Here is a 17,829-nt window from a genome sequence, read left to right on the forward strand (position 1 = left end):
TCAGTACACCAGAACACCAGGTAGACTTCTAAGGTTTTTGACTCTAGTCCTTGGTTCCCAGACAGTACCTCTGAACCTACCCAGGGCCTGGAGAACTTGCTGCCCTGAATGGAAAGACTTAGGCCTGGCTGGCTTTTCCACCTGCTGAGCCCCAGGGCCTTGAGTGAACATAGGTGACACCAGGGAGTGATTACAGCAGGCCTTGGGCTACACCCAGTGCTGTGCTGGCTTCAGGCCTGACCCAGCAAAGTCAAGTGGCCACAAAGCTGCTTGTGTCACTTCGCCCCAGCTCCAGGTGGCTCAGAACAGAAAGAGAGACTCTGCATGTTTGTGAGAAAGTAAGGGAAGAGAACAAGACTGTCTTCCTGGTAATCCAGAGAATTCTCGCAGATTTTGCCCAAAACCATTCTGGCAGTCCCTCTGAATCTGCAAGAACCACAGCGTTACTGGGCTAAGGTGCCCTTTAATGCAGATAAAGCTTAGATCACAACACCCAAGACCTTTTGAATACCTGGAAAGCCTTCCCAAGACGAATGGGTACAGACAAGCCCAGACTGCAAAAACTACAATAAACACCTAACTCTTCAATGTCCAGACACAGACAAACATCTATAAGCATCAAGATCATCCAGGATAAAATGACCTCACCAAATGAATGAAATAAGGCACCAGAGACAAATCCTGGAGAAACAGAGATATGTGATCTTTCTTAAAGAGAATTCAAAATAGCTGTGCTAAGGAAATCCAGATAAATTCAAGATAACACAGAGAAGGAATTCAGAATTCTATCAGATGAATTTAATAAAGTAACTGAAATAATTTTTAAAAATCAAGCAGAAATTCTGGAGCTGAAGATTGGCATACTGAAGAATTCACTGGAGTCCTTTAATAACAAAATTGATCAAGCAGAAGAAAGAATTTGTGCGCTTGAAAAGAGGCTATTTAAAAACACACAGAGAAGACAAAAGAAAAAAGACTAAGAAAGAATGAAACATGCCTACAAGATCTAGAAAATAGTCTCAAACAGGCAAATCTAAGTGTTATTGGCGTTAAAAAGGAGGTAGATAAAGAGATAGGAGGTAGAAAAATGATTCAAAGGGATAATAACAAAGAACTTCCCAAACTTAGAGAAAGATATCAGTATGCAAGTACAAGAAGCTTATAGAACCCCAAGCAAATTTAACCAAAGAAGACTACCTTAAGACATTTAATAATCAAACTCCTAAAGGTCAAGGATAAGGAAAGGATCTTAAAAATAGTAAGAGAAAATAAACAAATAATATACAGTGGTAGTGGAGCTCCAATACATCTCGTAGCAGAATTTTCAGTGGAAATCTTACAGGCCAGGAGAGAGTGGCATGACATATTTAAAATGCTGAAGGAAAACAACTTTTACTCCAAAATATTGTAGCTGGCAAAAACATCCTTCAAACATGAAGGAGAAATAAATGCTTTTGCAGACAAACAAAAGCTGAGGGATTTCATGAACATCAGACCTGTCCTACAAGAAATGATAATGGGGGTTTTACAATCAGAAAGAAAAGGATATTAAAGAGCAATAAAAAATTGTCTGTGAAGGCACAAAACTCACTGGTAATAGTAAGTACACAGAAAAACACAGAATGTTATAACACTGTAACTGTTCTGTGTAAACTATGCTTATCCTAAGTAGAAAGGCTAAATGATGAACCATTAAAAAATAGTAACTATGACTTTTCAAGACCAAGACAGTACAATAAGGTATCAATAGAAGTGGCCGGGCTCAGCAGCTCACGCCTGCAATCCCAGGACTTTGGAAGGCCAAGGAGGGCTGTTCACCTGATGTCAGGAGTTTGAGACTAGCCTGGCCAACATGGTGAAACCACATTTCTAACAAAAAATACAAAAACTAGCTGGGCTTGGTGGCATGTGCCTATAGTCCTAGCTACTCCGGAGGCTGAGGTAGGAGAATCGCTTGAACCCTGGAGCTGGAGGTTGCAGTGAGCCGAGACTGCACCACTGCATTCTAGCCTGGGCGACAGTGAGACCCTGTCTCAAAAACAAAACAAAACAAAAAACAAAAAAACAAAAAAAGACATAAATAGAAGTAGGAAAAAGTTAAAAAGTAGTGGAACAAAATTAAGGTACAGAATTTTGGTGGTTTTTTTTTTTAAGTTTGTTTTTGTCATTTATGCAGACAGCGTTGTCATCAGCTTAAAATAATGAATTATAAAATAGTATTTGCAAGCTTCATAGAAACTTCAAACCAAAAAACATGGGAATGGAAGATCATATTTGGGAACTACCCATCTGAAAAGTGATTAATAGCTAGAATATATAAGTAGCCCAAACAACTCTTCAGGAAAAAATCTAATAACCCAATCAAAAAAATGGGCAAAAGATTTGAATAGACATTTCTCAAAAGAAGACACACAAATGGCAAACAGGCATGTGAAAATGTGCTCAACATCACTGATCATCAGAGAAATGCAAACCAAAAACTACAATGAGATACCATTTTGCCCCAATTAAAATAGCTTATCACCAAAAGACAAGCAACAACAAATGCTGGTGAGGATGTGGAGAAAAGGGAACCGTGGTACATTGTTGGTGGGAATGTAAATTAATAAAATCACTATGGAGAACAGATTGGAGGTTCCTCAATAAACTGAAAATAGAGCTACCATAAGATCCAGCAATCCTACTGCTGGGTATATACTTAAAGAAAGGGCATCAGTGAATTGAAGAGATATCTGCACGCCCATGTTTGTTGCAGCACTATTCGCAATAGCCAAGTTTTGGAGGTAACATTTAACTTTGATAAAATGTTCATCAACAAATGAATGGATAAAGAAAATGTGTATATATATACACAATGAAGTATTATTCAGCTATAAAAGAGAATGAGATCCTGTCATTTGCAACAACATGGATGGAATTGACAGTCATTATATTAAGTGAAATAAGCCAGCCATAGAAAGACAAACTTTACATGTTCTCACTTATTTGTGGGATTTGAAACTCAAATCAATTGAACTCAGGAATGTAGAGAGTAGAAAGATGGTTATTAGAGGCTGGGAAGGGTATTGAAGGGGGTTGAGGGGAGATGGGGATGGTTAATGGATACAAAAATATAGAATGAATAAATAAGGCCTAGTATTTGGTGGCACAACAGGGTGACTATAGTCAATAATAATTTAACCATACATTTTAAAAGAGCTAAAAGAATATATTTGGATTGTTTGTAACATACAGGATAAATGCTTGAGGGGATGGACACTTATTTTACATGATGTAATTATTACACCTTGCACACCCATATCAAAACATCTCATATACCCTGTAAATATATATACCTACTATGTACCTCAAAAAAATTAAAAATTAAAAATTGAAAAAAACTGAGACCCTGAAGAGGGGAGTGCGCATCAGTTCAACTATTCCTATGTAAAATGATGGCTTCTCAGGGACTTACGTTAATTTACACTTTGATTAGCAAGTGCTTTCTGATATTTAATCCAGAAGACAAATATAGAATTCAGTATGTATATGGAGGCAGACTGACCTATCCTTTATAAATAAGTTTGTCCTAATTTATGCAAAACTCAGACCATAAAGCATTAAAGAATTTCACAGTGATGTTTCTTATATTTTGTCTTTCTGTTAAGGTATTTGGTAGTTGTAATATTAGGCAAGTGATATTGCGTGGTACAACCATTACTTTCGCTCAATTAATCATTGCATCCGTGTCTCCAATAAAGCAAACTGCACCAAACACAAACTTACATTAGTTTTATACCTGACTTAATTTCCTAAATTGATAGTTCTACCAAACTTACATTTCACTTTTCCTCAGGAAGAACTATACCTAGTCCTTCAATTGTATAATGTACCAATATGGAGAGATACTAACATATTCATATTTTGGCACTCAATAAAACCAAGATTAATTTAGTAAGCACCTACATGGAAACGGATAGGGCCTTTATACATTTTAATAAAGAAGAATAGTTGTTGGCTTTGATCATAGCATTTAAACTTGCCAAAGAAGAAGTAGGAAAGTTTATGTTCCTCAAAGTGATGCTATCTCTGCAGCTCATGTATTATAAATAGGGAATTGTATAGTTAAAAAACAAAAAAGACATAACATTGAACCCGCCTTTGTGCTACAGCGTATTATATACATGTAAAGCACTGCAATAAAGCTGTCTAACGATAGATCATTATGATGTGTTATGAATTGGCAAAAATATTTTAAGGAAGTCATTTGTGTGTGTGTGTGTGTGTGTGTGTGTGTGTGTAAGAGAGAGAGAGAGAGAAAGGGAGAGTTATCTGTCCCAAAGTTACTTATACTTGTAAATAATCTTGAACATAATAGAGTTATATCAGGATAAAATAACTGCTAATGACTCAATCAGAAGGGTTTACAAATTTTCAAAAACAACTTTGAAGAAATTAAACTTAAGTTTAATTCAACACAATTATTGTTCTAAAATAATAAAATATCAGAAAAAGAATATATAACTCCAGAATTCCTTACTATTCCTCTTCTCCTTCTCCTTCTCCATTGTTACATCTTGTAGCTTATAAAATAGACTCTGAATTGAGCAAATTTACTGCAATTTTGATAGATCTACCAAAAGAGAAGATACTTTGATAAAACGTAGTTGAAATTACTGTTTTTAACTTCCTGTGTAACACAAGCTCCAACTCGAACTCACAAATATACGCAAACATGAACACCAAGCCAAATATATTAAAAATGTATGTTTTCTTAGATACTTCCATATGTATTTCTGGATGATGTAATGCATCAATGATTTTGGTTTACTTGTATACCTTTTTATTAAATTCAGAAAGAGTTCTTACCTGCCCTTGAAATTTGATTTTCAACATAACCTTTCAATTAAACATTTTGGAAGAATAGCACAGCTGATACAAGTTGATATTTAATTCTGGAAACTTGAATATTTGTATTCAGAAGGAAATATCAGTTTAGGATATCAAAAAAAGACCAAACAAATTTAGTGTCTACAGGAATCCAAGATAGATAAGGAAAGGAGAAAATAAATGAATTTTTAAAGTCTTAAGGTATATCAAATGTCCAATTATAGTATATGGATGTTTCAAGCAGAATTAAATTTGAAATCTAGGCATTATTTTCAATTAATTATTCATAGTTTTTATTGCTAAAATAGATTATGAAAAATTTGCAATAAGACAACTAAGACTATCGTAGCAAGAATGTATACACAATAAACTCTTACATCTCCATTTTGTCCAGTTGTTTCTTGCGTTGGTGTCAATTTGTAGTCTTGAAGTTAATTTAGGTGACAAAAATAGCATTTATGTATATGTTCATACTTTACCACCATTAGAATCAATTGGGAATAGTTTTTACTTTTACGTTGCTTTACATTGCTTACTTGCCTTCAAGAAGAAAAACATATGAGCAGTTTTTAGTTTGTCATTAAATATGGAACCTATACTAGGTGGAAACCATGTCACTCTACATTCTGGTTGAAAAAGAAGAAAAAAATTGAAGAAAAATGCACCAGGAAATCCTATGTTTAGTTCTTTTTTAACTATATGTTGGTAGATTAATTTATCATAGTGTGTTCTGATTTTGAGTAATAGTAATACAACTTCAGTTCAGACACTATAGTTTGGCAAGCATTTTGGTCCTGACATTAAAACAAAACTAAACAAAAGCCTGCTGACTATAGCATGGACCAAAAAATATTAAATCTTTCATTTCAGAGATTTTATACTGGATTAAGTTCAATGATCAATTTAAATTAAAGCTCAATTATAGATTATTGTTTTAGAGTGTCCAGATTAGTTTATTTCAATGAAGTTCAAGCCATTACTTTATATCAGGCACTGTGTGAAGTGTTGACATACAATGAAAACTGAGACATGACCTTCGACCTTTAGAAAACAATTTCAAATACATTCAAATAAATGTAAAGTTTGTATTAAAGTATACTAAGTCATTTCATACTTTAAATTTTAGGAATAATAAAGTGCAATAAATTAATCTAACCTGGGATTTTCAAAATGTTCATAAATTATTATTTCTGCATTTCACAATCTTATTCAAGTTGTTGAAAGGCTAACTGTACTACTTAGATATTGCTGCAATAGTGCTTCCTAGCAAAAAGTTTCAATTTCTCAGTGATGTAGGCTTTGACTCATCTAGGACTGGCTTAGCTAGTAGCTTGTAGCTCAGTTGGAGTTAGTTCTCGGTAATAGGCCAAGTTTAATTAGGCTTCACAGGTTTGATTCTGCAACTCCAGCTAGAGGGACAGCGGATACCTAGGGTATTTTTTCTCACGCAGATCAGAAATGTCAAGAAAGACAAGCCAAAGTTTGTTAGAACATTTCAAACTTTGCTTACATCATGTCAACTAATAATTCCATTGGCTAAAGCAAAACACATGGCCAAGGACAAATTCATAAAGCAGGAAAATGCACTTCAACCACTTTGATAACCTGCTAAGAGGGTAGAATAATATTTCTATCAAAGGAAAGTGAACAATAGGATCGATATTTTTACATACTACACTATCCTTTCTTGGTATTGTCCTTTTCTATAAATATTGTCTGATTACTCTTTTTACCATAAGGAGTGATTGCTAAGTTCCACCTTCGTGCTCCTGAGGTTTATACTTATTGATGTACTTGCAGTTTCACTAAGTTGTATTAATGCTTTATAAGATGTTACCGTGTGAAGGTCAGTACATGATTGTATCCTTCCTTGAGGTTCTGAGGCTTTTCTTTTGGCTTAGGGTTTAGAAACTATTCAATACACAAATAATATTTAAACTAGTAAAATGAGACTTCCTTTTTTTACAAAAATATTCATTGTAGAATATTTCATTGGCTGTCCTACTAATATTGGTAGCAACATGATGTGATATCACTTTAAAGAGAATTATTATGAATGTTGATATTTATCTGAAACAAACACTGTGTGATACTAATTTATTACTCTTCTCCCTATTACATTAAATAAATGAATACAAGTTAATTCAGTTCCAATACAAGTAATACTTGGTAAACAACTTCTAATAGGTATAGAATAAAACATTACAGGATTCCTAGAATATTTATTATAAGATTTGTAGCTACAATAACGAAGTATTTCACCTTTTAAAAATACTTACTAAATTGAAAACATTTACTAAAATAGTTGCTATATGTAACAAAGAAAATATTTTACTAGAAATACTTAGTAGTACCCTCCCATTATTTTTTCAGCCCCTCTCTGTAAGTTGCACCCCAAAGTGCAAACTTCAAATTAACTATAACTCTTTTTTGTCTGGAGACTTTAAAGACAAGTGCATCTGTGCAAAGTAGATTGAACTATCAACCAGAGATGAGTGTGATTTTTCAGGATGGAAATTTTTATAACAGAACAAAAATGAAATTTATACGAACAAATTAATCACTTAAGACATTGTAGAAATGCATCAAAATCAATGGTTGTACAAACCCTTCTATATATCAATTTGAATGTGCAAAATATAAACACAAAGTGAGCAGATGGCCATATGGGTCCTCCCTTCAAAGTTTAAATGACTGAAGGAATATATCACCTAAGGTCTCTATGAGACTAAAAGTATATGAGTATTCTTCTGGGCATTTTGGCACCTCACTTCTCTAAATGTTTTATATCTTGATAAGATACAATTGATACAAATGAAAAACATCTTTTAAATATTGAAGAGCTAGAAATTTTTATTAAGTGTCAAAATAACATCAAATACAGAGGTTCCAAATCTGACATGCTTGGGAGCTTCTAAAACTGCTTTTCAAGACCCAGCCATCCCATTACTGGGTATATACCCAAAGGACTATAAATCATGCTGCTATAAAGACACATGCACACGTATGTTTATTGCCGCATTAGTCACAATAGCAAAGACTTGGAACCAACCCAAATGTCCAACAATGATAGACTGGATTAAGAAAATGTGGCACATATACACCATGGAATACTATGCAGCCATAAAAAATGATGAGTTCACGTCCTTTGTAGGGACATGGATGAAATTGGAAATCATCATTCTCAGTAAACTATCGCAAGAACAAAAAACCAAACACCGCATATTCTCACTCATAGGTGGGAATTGAACAATGAGAACACATGGACACAGGAAGGGGAACATCACACTTCGGGGACTGTTGTGGGGTGGGGGGAGGGGGGAGGGATAGCATTGGGAGATATACCTAATGCTAGATGACGAGTTGGTGGGTGCAGCGCACCAGCATGGCACATGTATACATATGTAACTTACCTGCACATTGTGCACATGTACCATAAAACCTAAAGTATAATAATAATAATAATAATAATAATAAAAGAAAAAAAATAAAAAGAAAAAAAGAAAAAAAAAAAGATTCTTATATAAGCTTCATTAGACTTAGTATTCACCAAGCCTCCATATTAGCTAATGTATAAAATGAATAAAGTTCCATCTCAAGTTTCACTCTCAAGGCCATAGCATTAGGAAGCCCCCTGACCCTTTACTGAAGGAAACAGTTATTTCTGGGATTTCTGAGGTGCAAGCATATTTTAAGACAATATTTCTCCAAATACAAAAGTTGTTTGCTGTTAAAAGCTCCATGTCACTTTTATCTGATGAACTGTACTACATCTTCATATTTCATTCCACCTTCAATTAAAGCTACGGCAACTAGCAACTGGAGCTCACCCAAAACCTACAACACAGTGAATTGCAATACAACAACCAGGATCTTCACGAAATTTATTTTTCATAAGTTTTAACCAGTTATCAATTATCTGGCTGGATGGTGCTGTACCATCATCAAAAGGCCAGTCCGGAACCTGGATGCTTTCCTTCTCCAAAAGAGCAATGTTGTAAGTTGCTTTTCATACTCTTACTATGGTGGTAACTCCATTCTGCTTAAGTTCCTGTAAGAATCTATTAAAGTAGGTATTGGTTGGGTGGTGTGTAATAAGAAATCTCACATTTTTGTATGCAGTGTCCACAGAAGCAGGGAGGTTCGTTCTAGCCATGTTGATGTAATTTTTTAAAAAAAAGACAGGAAGGATATAAAGTGACATAAATCTACTTCAAAATACTCCAGTTAAAATTTTCAGTGAGTTGAATATGAAGTTAGGAGTAGTAGGAAATAAAAGGAGCCTCCAATAAAAAACATCATTATTTCGATACAGTCACACTGAATCAATGGACAATAAATGCACTCAGCTTTACCCTTATCCCAGTCTGAATGCTTGTAAAATGTTTTGACATTCAATTCAGCTACTCAGTGTCCAGGTTTTTCATTCTTATAGGAAGTTCTCAAATATTAAGGAATTTCTAGAGTTCAGTAGTCCGCACAGGGGAAAGTGTGTCACCAAGCAGGTCCATTACTACCTGAGCCCCGAAGTCGCCTTAAGCGGCATATGTCACAAGCCTACACTTTAGTTATTAGAATGAAGGGCAAAGGACAAACCTGGCCACCAATCATGGGGATCCTGGCCAAGTGGACTAAAAGGGGTGGGCTGGGGGTAATGCAGCAGCCAGGTATGTCACAAAGAGCCAGTGGCCACCCACATGCCAGAGCTATTCATTTTCTGGAAATGTTTCATAAATTAGTCCACACATTAGTGCCAGACAACACTTCTAATGCACAGATCATGTTTCATAATAGACGATCATTAAAGGACAGTTCCCTTTCTTCCTATAAACAACAGACAAAAAGTGATATTAGAGGTTGCCCTGAATTAACATTATAATTTAATCATCATTTGACAACAGAATAATTGGTTGTGATATGGATTTTTCCTTTGGCACACCTCTTAGGTGGGTACTCTGCTCCAGGCTGACTTAGAAATCATTTAGTCATTTCCTTCATTTGCTACAAAACTGAATTGTTTTAGGTGGGTGCGGTGGTGTGTCTGTAGTCCCAGCTACTTGGGAGGCCGGAGGATTGCTTGAGCCTGGGAGTTCAAGACCAGCCTGGGGACATAGCAAGACCTCTCTTTAACACCACCACCAAAACCCCCCTGATGTGTTTTATATCCAGCCTCCCCAGGCATTTCAAATCAATTTCCCTACATACAAGCATAATATGGTTTTTAAGATTTAAAAATAAAAAGTACTAAAAAGAAAGAATAAAAGAGAAGAATGAAAACAAGTCCACCAGTCTACGGGAGCTCTAAAAATCAATCCCAATACATTCTAAAAGTATTTATTTCTATTCTGGGTGAGAAGGAAGTTAGGGTGTGTCTGGGAAAGGAATTGTGGAGAGGACGTAAGAACAGCTTTGACTCCCTGTATCCTGTAGTGAGGTTAGGACAAGAGAATGAAATGACCACTGTATTTTCCTAAAAATCCAAAGGTTCGAATGACTCTTCACCATTTTAAACAACACGGGATAAGGAAGTTTGTGTGGTAAAAGAGATGATAGAAAAGGAGTATATAATGTTATATATGTGTAAAATGATAACATTATACTTATCTTCTGGGAGTGGATAAGAAAATAATGCATATCTATATGACTATAGTCATATTCTTTATTCAAGAACATGATGAAGCAACAGGGTGTGTAATTCAAAATTACACTATAACTGCCATAACACAGCATGATTAATTTCTGTAATTCATTGTTACTGGAAAATTGCAAATTCCATGATTTGTATTCATAAATAAAACTATATGCACACACACATGAAAACACAAACACTACTTTCATTAGATTACATGTATCATGAAGGCTGGGTGAGGTGGCTCATCCCTGTAATCCCAGAACAACACTTTGGGAGGCTGAGGTGGGTGGATTGCTTGAGTTCAGGAGCAGGAGTTTGAGACCAGCCTGGGCAATATAGTGAAAAGTTGTCTCAAAAAAAAAAAAAATTAGCTGGGCATGGTAACGTGCATCTGTAGTCACAACCACTCAGAAGGCTTAGATGGGAGGATTGCTTGGGCGCGGGAGGTCTAGGCTGCAGTGCGTCATGATTTCACCACTGCACTCCAGCCTAAGCAACAGAGTGAGACCCTGTCTTGAAAAAAACAAAAAAGAAAAAGATTACATGTATCATGAATGAGCTTTGCATCTGCAAAGATATATACCATGTATTTTGTTCTCTGAAATGACATATCCAAGTTAGCAACAATTAAAAGTAGACTACTTATGAAGTCATTTGTCATATTTATTTATATTTTCTCTATAAATACATTTCTTTCCCTATTCCATATATTTTATTTTATTTTTTGAGACAGGGTCTCATACTGTCTCCCAGGCTGGAGTGCAGTAGCATGATCACAGCTCACTGCAGCCTCAACCTCCTGGGCTCAAGCAATCCTCCTGCCTCAGCCTCCTGCATAGCTGGCACCACAGGTGTATGCCACCACACACAGCTAATTTTGTTTTTAATTTTTGTAGAGCCAGGGTCTTGCCATCTTGCCCGGGCTGATCTCAAACTCCTGGGCTCAAGTGATCCTCCCACCTTGGCCTCACAAAGTGCTGAGATCCCAAGTGCAGGGATTACAGACATGAGCCACCATGTCTGGCCTTCATGTATTTTGAATACAAATCCAGAAAAAATATTTACCTTGCAAAATTCTATTTTATTAATATATTTTATGAAAACATGTTCACTGTCAGACACAGGACAAGTACCTTCCCAACTCCTGACTGAAACTCCATGAAAGGAGAAAAAATATATGCATTAAAATAATATATTTATAACAGTCAAACAGTGTCATTAATGGATATGTATGTATGGAGACCAAGGGGGTATTTCTGTACTAACTCAATACATATTTATTAATGATCTCCTATCTGTTAGGCATATAAATATTAGTAAAATCTAGACCTAGTCTGTAAGAAGCTTGGTATCTACAGGAAAGGCATGCATATATAAAACTAATTTTTAAAAAATGAAAGACATTAAACGCATAGTAGGAACAAACTTGGGCTCAGTGGAGGGAATAAATAATTCTGACTAGCCTATGAGGAGGGATGCTAGAATAAGTTTTTTCAGAGGTGACATTTAAGCATGCATACATTGATCTTTCACCATTTTAATCACAATATAAGTCTCTGCAATAACAATTTACTATGTATGTTTTCATCATGGGAAGTGCCCACAAAACAAGTTGGCCATAAAGCATCAATTTAAAAGGAAGCAAAAATTGGTAAAGAATGAAACGTCATGCAAGTCGGACTGAAATATAGCTATGGAGAAAGTGGAAAAATAATTAGCTCAATAACTACTCCTTGATGCTCCAGGAAAATAAAAGAAAGCTAAAAGGCTTCTAAAATAAAATATAACATGCTATCTGGAAAGATTCATCAGCCAAACTACTTAATGTTAACTTTTTAAAAAAATCAATTACTCTTAAAAAAAACTAACACCTATTCAAGGCGTTCCTAAAGAATAAAATTGGATTCTTTATATAAGACATTTTAAATATGAGAGATGTTATAAGATATATTGTACTTGACAAAGATAACCGTAAGCTCAGTAGATATTTTATTCTTGAAATTTTGAGTTATTTTGATATTTTAATCTTGATTCATGAGGAATAAAGGCTGTATCATCTTACCAAATAAAAAGTTGTTAAGAAAAATAATCAGCTTAAATGAACAGTTTTCTTCTTTTTCTACATAACTAGATTATTTTATAAATTGCTAGATGTTTTTGACATCAAAAAAAGATAATTTTTCACATGAAATATTAAGCTCTAACCTAGCTTGTGATTAAGGATTTTTTATTTGTAAAACATGTTATTAAATATGTTCTAAAATTACACATTTTATTCCCATTTTATAAATGCAATATTATTATAAATGCAAACTTACCATTTGTGGAGTTTATCTGTAACAAATGTCATGTATGAACATAAACTCTGAAAGCTGAAATAAGAGTAAACAGTTTTATCTGGATCATGGAAAAGGGGCCAATGATAGGTTTTTTTTAAAAGCTGTCAGTTTAATCATTTGATTCTACCTTGCCATATAATCTTTTCAAGAATAAAAAAACGTAAAAAATAATGAAAGTTCTCTACAAAAATAAAAAAAAAATTTTTAAAAGAACAAACAAAAAAATTAAAAACGTAAAGTTTTGTGATGCATCATTTTCTTGTAATTTTACCATATCAGGAGAAATATTGCTTTTAAATGAGAATGGAGTCTCAATATAATGGGAGAAGAAAAAAAAAATCGAGGAAGGAGCAAAATAACCAGAGGAGAATAGGGAGAAAACAGAAGAGGATGAGGATAGATTTGGAGAAACTCCTTTTCTCCATTTCTCTTGAGTCCTTGTGGGTGGATAAAAAGAAATGTCAGGAGCAAACTTACTGCCAAATAATGCCCCGTGTTAAAACAACAGAAATTAACATTCTCTGGCTTTGTAATATAAATGGATCCCTTTGCCGCCATGATGTTTAAAAGGTTTGCACAATAGACAGCTTGTCACCTGACTGTTGCACTAATACTGTGATGGAATATGCATACACAAAACAAGGAATGCAAAAATAATTAATTACTAAACCAGGACCACCATTAATATTCACATAGTAAAATCTGCTTTGTTCTTTGAAAGGCAAAATCAATTAAAGTGCCTGGCATTCATTTGAATTTAATGAGGGTAGAGTTGGTTTAAAACTTTTCTGGGAACATATGTTAGGGATATCTTTGGTCCAAGCATTTATATTTTAGACCATTACAATATTAATAAAAAATTACATGGTACTTAGAGTTATTGATAAAATAATACATGCTATCTCTCCAACAAGTTTGTCTACCTGGGCAAAATAAAATAAAATAAAATAAAATAAATACATATATATATATATATATGTAAACAGTGAGTTAATACATCATCATGCCTCTTCCCTTTATATGACAGTTTCAAAGCTTACATAAAACTTAGAATCTTGAAATGCATAATACTTCATACTTCTTAGGAACATTAAAAACTTGCACTTATTTTTAACAACAATAATAAGGTATAATTGTCATTAAATAAACTGCATAGATTTAATTGGTACAATTTAATAAAAGTTAAAATATGTACCCACTCATGAAACCATCAAGGTAATTACATATAATCATCCCCAAAAGTTTTATCATGGCTCTTTATAATCCCTCCTTTGAATTCTTAAAGCCACCCTATTTCTAAGCAACCATTAAATTGCTTTACACCGTTAAATATTAATTTGAATGTTCCGGAATTTCATATAAGTAGAATTATATAATATCTACCCTTCGTTGTCAAATTTCACTTAGAATGATTGTTTGGAGATTCATTTATGTTTTAGTATGTACTGTGAGTTGAATTTTATCCTCCAAAAAGATACATTGAAGTCCTCATCCCCATACCTCAGAATGTGACCTTATTTGTAATAGGGTTGCTGCAGATTTATATGGGTTGGATTTGTGTCCCCATCAAATCTCTTGCTGAATTGTAATTCCCAGTGTCAGAGGTGGGGCCTGGTGGGAGGTGATTCAATCATGGGGTCGTAGTTCTCATGAATGGTTTAGCACCATCTCCCCATGGGTACTGTATAATCAGTGAGTTCTCATGAAATTTGATTGTTTAAAAGTGTACCGCATCTCCCTCTTCTCTCTTGCTCCTTCTCCAGCCATGTAAAGTGCTGCTATCCCTTTGCCTTATTCCATGATTGTAAGTTTTCCTGAGGCCTCCCCAGAAGTTGAACAGATGCCAGCATCATGCTTCCTGTACAGCCGATGGAACTGTGAGCCAATTAAACCTCTTTTCTTTATAAATGTCCCAGTCTCGGATATTTCTTTATAGCAATGCAAGAACAAACTAATACACAGATGTAATTATTTAAGATGAGGTCATACTGGAGGGGGCTTGAACCTTAATACATGATGACTAGAGTCCTTATAAGAAAAGGAAAAGAGACACAAAGACACACAGGAGAGAAAGATACCATGTGATGGCAGAGGTTGAGATTGAAGTGCTGCAGCTGCAAAGTGGGACTTAATCCCATATGACTGGTGTCCTTAAAGAAAGGGACAATTTAGACACAGACACAGACATGCACAGAGAGAAGACTATGTGAAAACACACACAGGAAAAAGTTGAGTTGAGAAGGGATTCTCCCCAGCAGGTTTCTGGGGCAGCATGACCCTATCGACACCTTGATTTCAGACTTCTAGCCTCCAGAACTCTGAGACAGTAAGTTTCTGTTTTTTAAGTCATCCAGTTTGTGGTACTTTGTTGTTATAGCAGCCCTAAGAACCGAATACAGCATGTAACATAATATCTTTCCGTTTTGTGGATATATCACAATTTATTTATCCATTCACCTGTTGGTGGGCATTTGGATTTTTTCCAGGTATGTGCCCGGTAGTAGTGCTACATCATAGAATACATTCAACCTTAAATTAATTAAGTATTGACAGATTTATATCCAGATTTGCAATAGTCAGTATACCCAATAGTAGGACACAAGGGCTCCTATTTCTCACATCTGCACCAATTCTTGCAATTTGCTACTTCTTCTTACTTCCCAATGTAAAGTATTACGTACTTGTTATTTCACTACATTTTAAAATTACCAATGAATTTGATGATCTCTTCATATATTTATCCACCTCTTGGTTATCCTCTTTGCTAAACTATTTATATTCTCTGTTTATATTGTTATTGGTTTTAGGTATTGTAAGTATCTTTTCCTCATCTTTTATCTGTCTGTTAAATTTATTTTGGGGGTCCGTTATCAGGAAAAAAAAACCCTTTTTATGATGCAATCAAAGCAGTCCCTTTCTGGTCTTCTTGACTGATGTTTTTGATCGTTATTTAAGTTCTCTCCCAACCTTAGGTAACACATATATTCTTTTAAATTGTTTTCTACTTACCTTATTCTTGTCTTTCACAGGTAGCATTCTAAACCATTTGGAAGTCAACATTTTATTTTTGCAGGGATCAGGTTTTTCTCTATATACCAAACAGGTTTTCCTAGCACCATTTATTAAACAGTCTGAGACTGACCATGTTAGAGTCAAATGTTATCTATTGATTTCAGGGCTCTTGTTTATCTTTCTCTGTGAGGTCACACATCACCCAGGAAATCTAAAATTGTAGCATTTAGTTCTTAATACAGTGTTTCTCAAACTCCTGTAAGCAAGCGAATACTGATTCATACTTTATCATATTTGAGAGACAATGACAGAAATCCATGTTTTCTATATTGCTATAAAAATTGCTATAAAAACTAAATTGTCATATATTAATGTATTCCAATCTATTCCTGTCTATTCCTGAGGCAACAGTTACAAAGGAATATGCTATTCCTTTGTAACTGTTACTAGTAGTTTAATATCTGGGGAGAAATTCTCTCTTCATTTCTATTTTGTAATTTTCCCCTGGAAATTTTTCTATCTTAATTTTTCTATAACATTTTTCAATTATTTTTAATTAATAAAAGTAAACCTGTTATAAATTGTAATGAATTTATAGATTAATATGGGAGAAATTGACAATCAATATTGAATCTTCCCATATAAGAAAATAGTTTCCATTTATGCAAAGCTCCTATGTATGCTTCAGAAGAGATTATAGTTTACGAATAAACTATAATACCATATGAATAAACCATTCTAGTCTATTCATAAAGACTCTGAATAGACTCATAAACTAGTCTATTCATATAGACTCTGCATATTTTCTATAAAATTCACATTACCATTTGAAAGCTGGCTGTAGATTAAGTCTAAATCTTAGTATTTGACCAACTTCCTGTCCTTTAGACACTGGAAATCTATTTATATAATAGTTTGTCAGTAGTAAAATTGCAATACTAAACATGTATATCATAAACAAGTATCCATCTTCGTTACAGAGATCTGGGGTTACCTCAGACTCTGAGCAACAGGACCTAGAATCAACCCCTGGTGTTTTGGTAACGTTCTGATTTCAGATATGTGGAAAAATAAGATGGTATAAGTAACAATAATTTTTATTTAATGACTGTCTCTTCTCCATCAGACTGTTGTTAATTAACACATCTCTTCTGAATGAGAGTCCTGTGAGAGAAAAGATTTAGTAAGAAATCATGAATGTCTAAAATGCCATTTTTCTACATATGTAAACATGAACAACTCTTTTCAGCTTTTCTCAATATTCATCCCTAAGAGTGAGTCATTAGCCACAAGAAAAACCACCTTCCACAGCAATATTGGTTAGCGATCCTAATAGCTACACTGTCATATGGAACTGGAAGGTTTCAAGTGGAAAACTTCCGGGACATACTGGATAAAATTTAAGAATAAAAGTTTTAGGTGATTTCTTTCAGATTTAGTATAAGCTTTCAATAATGTAGTTAAAACCTATTTTATTGACTTGTATTATGAAATATTTATTCCATTTATAATCAATTCTTATTTCATGTTGTAAAATGTTTAATATTTTCTAACACCCATTAACAAAAAGTAATGTGTTAGCTGTCAGATAATAACAAGGGTAATTTTACCACATATTATTTCATTAGAAAGTATAATTTTCAGAAAACTTTACTTTTTAACAATTATGAAAACTTACAATGTACAATATTATATTGATCAGTTCTATATGAACCATCATTGCAACAAAAATAAATCCACAGAACAAATTTTTACCCCTTAAATCTTTGTGGCCACCTACATAAAACGCATGTTCAAATTTCAGTCCATATACATCCAGTATTTTGTTTTTCATACATAGGATAGGGTGTTATGCAAGAATAACTTTCAAAAATTAAAGTTATAAAGTGAACACATGTCAAATATTTATTTAACTCGATAATGTGGGAAATAATGAGGAAAACCACAGGTGGTAAAGCTGGTTCAAAGGAAAATTCA

General features: G+C 34.2%; 1 pseudogene; it reads right to left on the minus strand.

Moving 5' to 3' along the window:
• Positions 1–8,477: 8,477 nt before the first annotated feature.
• LOC129052812 (protein tyrosine phosphatase type IVA 1-like) lies at positions 8,478–9,025 on the minus strand (annotated as a pseudogene).
• Between the last annotated feature and the right edge of the window lie 8,804 nt (positions 9,026–17,829).

The sequence above is a fragment of the Pongo abelii genome, chromosome X (assembly GCF_028885655.2).
Source record: "Pongo abelii isolate AG06213 chromosome X, NHGRI_mPonAbe1-v2.0_pri, whole genome shotgun sequence".
In the NCBI taxonomy this organism is placed as follows: Eukaryota; Metazoa; Chordata; class Mammalia; order Primates; family Hominidae; genus Pongo; species Pongo abelii.